This window comes from Ailuropoda melanoleuca, unplaced genomic scaffold (assembly GCF_002007445.2).
Source record: "Ailuropoda melanoleuca isolate Jingjing unplaced genomic scaffold, ASM200744v2 unplaced-scaffold5654, whole genome shotgun sequence".
Lineage (NCBI taxonomy): Eukaryota > Metazoa > Chordata > Mammalia > Carnivora > Ursidae > Ailuropoda > Ailuropoda melanoleuca.
Genome location: NW_023229992.1, coordinates 3,776 through 8,247, shown reverse-complemented (window position 1 = coordinate 8,247; position 4,472 = coordinate 3,776). Strand labels below are relative to the sequence as shown.

The 4,472-nt window shown below is 42.9% G+C and overlaps 1 long non-coding RNA gene across 1 annotated transcript; it reads right to left on the bottom strand.

The window, feature by feature from the left end:
- Window positions 1-99: 99 nt before the first annotated feature.
- LOC117799748 lies at window positions 100-2,714 on the bottom strand. Its single transcript, XR_004622999.1, has 3 exons — window positions 2,547-2,714; window positions 869-1,061; window positions 100-275 (listed from the first exon to the last, which is right to left on the bottom strand). It is a non-coding gene; the product is annotated as an uncharacterized LOC117799748 (long non-coding RNA).
- Between the last annotated feature and the right edge of the window lie 1,758 nt (window positions 2,715-4,472).

The window sequence follows — 4,472 nt, the reverse complement described above, 5'->3', positions numbered from 1 at the left end:
AGTTTGTCTGACATTCTGACATGTCTACCAAAACTCAGAAATAAATTTGGAGCTCCAATTTCATATCCACACCCCACCTTTGCTCTGCTACTCATCTGTATTCCCAACTCTGAATGCATCTGATCCATTTCTATTTCTACTTTTTCATATTAATAGACTCTTAAGCTCTTATAAAATCCACTATAAAACAAAGAGATTATTAAAAATAGAACTTACCTGCACTATGTTCATTTTCTGCTGCTCCTTGAAAAATGTAAAGAAATGAAAAGGTTCAGCTGGGAAAGAGGAAGAGAAATAGGATCATGAGAAATCTAGTCTGCCTTACAACTATTTTCATTCACGTAAAAATCTCATAACATCAGCTGGAAAAAAGGTTTCCCTATAGAGGAATATCCTTTTGACATTCTTGAGAGAGAACAAGAAGGACCACACAGAGGTAGTCTGTGAACAAGTGAATGTGCGGTATGATTATATAGGCTTAATCTTGGATTCCCACTGCTGTGAAACTCAGAAGTCGTTGAATTAACAATTTATATCCCCTTTTGACTAAGAACGACAACAAAAAACATAAAATAAAACAAGAGGATATCAGTTAAACAAATTCAGGNAGAGGATATCGGTTAAACAAATTCAGGTATACAAAGGTAAAACCTTCCACCTTCATTTAAACTAATGCTGTTTAAAAAACCCTACTTAGATGGGATTGTTAATCAAATTTGTGTTGTCTTTACACCTTGAGTTAGAGCTTCCCCAGAAAACTTCAAAATAAAGATGGGATGCTTTATGCAAGAAATATTTTTTTCTAACTTTTTGTTCTGACTTGGTTGCAAATTCTAAAACAGATTTCTTAGATGCCTATAGTACTTACCTGTGTAAGTAAACAGCACTGTGCTTAAGTTCTTAATTCTGCCCTGGGTGTCTTTACAAAAAATCATTTCAGGCCCAATATTTAGAGCTTCCAAAAGTGTCTAATATAGAAAACTTTTCTTTTACTGTCCTTTTGTCATTTAACTCTAGATGCCACATGCGGTTATGGACATGGTATGAGGGCAGCTCAGAATCTGGAAAGAATGAGGGGAGAATGAAGGAAACTGGGTGTTGTTTAGGATTTCATCAGTTCTGGCAGGTTACACCTTCCATGGGCATCATGTCCTTACCAGCCATCCAGTGAAGTGCCTTTTCCTGTACAGCCTGACAGTCACCCATCCCTCTCAACCTCAGGCTACCACCTTCTGCAAGCTGGACCAGTGTCCACTGTCACACAGTCTGTGATGGTTTCTGCGTGTGATCACCAAGTCTGACTCATGCCATACAGGGATCAAGAACTGCTTCTGGTGGAGCAAGTCAGGACCCGTGCCTTTCTTGAAACTTCTGCCTCTGCTCTGAAACTCCAGTGAGGAATCTGTCAGAAGAGCTAGCTGTTCTTCTAAATGACAGTTGCTCCTAGGGGTCTCTTTTTCCAGTCTTAAGTTACTTTACTACAGAGGGGCTGGAATCTGGGCCTGAGAAACAAATTCACTGTATCTGAAACCTCCACTTAACACTCTAAACGTGACTTTGAAATTCACTACAAGTGTACTCTCCAGTAATGTAGCCATTAGCTGCATTCAACTACTACACCTGAAGTGTGGTTAATAATAACTTGGATATACTAAGTTAAACACATCAGTAGAACTAATTTCATCTTTCTTTCTATTGTTGATACTGAAAAAATTTAAATTATATTTAGTTTCCATTATCTTACTATGGACTAGCACTGCATTAGATTATCAGACTATGCCTTTGAGGATGGAGGTACCTTAGACGGTGCAGGAAAGTTCAAGAGTCTCTTGACCAGGGGCTCTAAAAAGACTCCACAAATCCCAGGATCTATTTCATCACATTGTGAGAGTCTATCCATATTTGNTTGTGAGAGCCTATCCATATTCACTTCACAATCACATCTCTGGAAATCTGGGGACAGGCTACTCTGCTAAGAGCTCCAAAGGTTGCAACTCTTTGTTTGGGGCAGAAAGGATGCTGGGAAGAGCAAGAGGTAGGGAATAAAATCTGCTTGTATTTACATCCAACCTCTCCCACCTACCAGCTTGTGCCCTGGGGTATACCATTGAGCCTCCAGTAAATTCCTTTCACTTTTTAAAATGGCATATTTATAAGGGCAATTGTGAGGCTTAAATGAAATACCAAAGGAAACAAAGTGTCTTGTGACAGCAACTTACACACTGATTATCACAAGCACTTGACAAAAAGCTTTGCAGATGACACCTTATTTCTGAGTAATTCCACAAGCTACTGTTAGTAGCCTCATGTTCATGGAAAACATTATAAAGGTGGATTCCCTTCCCACCGCCTGCAGTTTGCAGACTCGGCGCCCANCGCACTCGGCGCCCGCAAGGGGTACCTTCTCCCGCCAGGGGACGCAGCCCCACCTGCGCCACGGCAGCAGGCGGGAGCAGACGCCGCAAGCACACAGGGGCTGCGGGGAGGGCAGACCCGCCGGCAAATTCCCAGGACTTCCCACTCGCGCACGCCGCACACAAACCTACCGGAACTGGCAGGACCCCAGGCTTCCCGGAGCCGTGTCCCCAGTACTCCCAGCCCCAGTGCAAAGCCTCTGCTCCCGCAGACACCCAAAGAAGCCGAATTGCCGTCGTTTTTCAACGAGAGAAGGCGGGTGGAAAGGAGCTTGCCGGATGTGCACTTGCGCAGAATGAGCCCCAGGACCCGTTCCCAGAGTGCTGCGCGGCAGGCCCATAGGTTTAAGACTACATTTCCCATGAAACTTTGAGNGGTACCTTCTCCCGCCAGGGGACGCAGCCCCACCTGCGCCACGGCAGCAGGCGGGAGCAGACGCCGCAAGCACACAGGGGCTGCGGGGAGGGCAGACCCGCCGGCAAATTCCCAGGACTTCCCACTCGCGCACGCCGCACACAAACCTACCGGAACTGGCAGGACCCCAGGCTTCCCGGAGCCGTGTCCCCAGTACTCCCAGCCCCAGTGCAAAGCCTCTGCTCCCGCAGACACCCAAAGAAGCCGAATAGCCGTCGTTTTTCAACGAGAGAAGGCGGGCGGAAAGGAGCTTGCCGGATGTGCACTTGCGCAGAATGAGCCCCAGGACCCGTTCCCAGAGTGCTGCGCGGCAGGCCCATAGGTTTAAGACTACATTTCCCATGAAACTTTGAGACCGCAGGAAGTAATTTTAGAAGTGTTTCCTCCTCTATTGGCGAGTTGGGACGTGAAAATTGGATCTGACCTTTGGAGACTTTTCCTGAATCCCCAGATATTGTGGATTAGACTTTAACTTTATGACAGCATATTGCAAAGTATGGTTCTCGATTGAATCCTAGTTGGAAAAAAATAACAGTTGCAAAAGACTACAATTGGAGAAACCAATATGGACTAGATACTAGAAATACAAAAGAAAATTACTTTCTATTAGTCTAATTCATTAACCAAGGTAACCATTACTTTGTTACTTTGTAACCATTACTATGGTTAGTGTGATTAATATTTGGAGGATGGAGGAAATTGTCCTTCTTTTTAAAGATACATACAGAAATAACATGTGGAGTTTGAGGGGCAGGATAGATGACCAATAGGGGAAGGGGGAAAAAAAAGAAGGGAGAAAGGGCAGACCATAGGAGACTCTTGAGTGGAGAGCCCATTGGGAGTTGCTGAGGGGAGGGAGAGGTGGACGGGAGATGGCCTGGATGGCTGATGGGTGTTGGGGAGGGCGCTTGATGGGATGAGCACTGGGGGGTGTGTGTGTGTGTGTGTGTGTGAGAGGAGGGTGAGTGTGGGTGGGTTCTATTCCTCAAACCAGTATTGCACTATATGTGTTGACTTACTGGAATTTAAATAAAAACTTAAAACATTAAAAAAAGAAATATTCAATTATTAAATCATGTATTTATAATTTACTTTCTAAAATTCAGCAAAACAATTAGAAAAAGAAAACATAGCTAAGTTAGGAATTGTTAAAACTGTGTAATATGTGTATGATGTTCATTTTACTAGTACTTTGAATGTTTGAGTTTATTTTTAATACATAGTAAAAATGGGAGCAGTGGGATGGTGGTGGTGGTGGGAAGAGGATTAGGGAGAGTTTACTGCCCCTCCAGAAGTATACCTTTTAAAATCAAGTTTCCTGGGTACACACAAGTGTCCTTGTGAATACTGCTTGAGCAATATAACAAATATTAGAAAATGGAGCAAGCATTAACATAAGAGTCATATCTTGGCAAGGTTTATCTGGGGAGTAGGATAAGCTAGTTGCTAAAAATTACACAAGTAATTCATGAAAATACATACAACTCAAAATAAGAAAATTATTATTATNTAAGAGTCATATCTTGGCAGGGTTTATCTGGGGAGTAGGATAAGCTAGTTGCTCAAAATTACACAAGTAATACATGAAAATACATACAACTCAAAATAAGAAAATTATTATTATCAATTTTGCAGTTCCACCA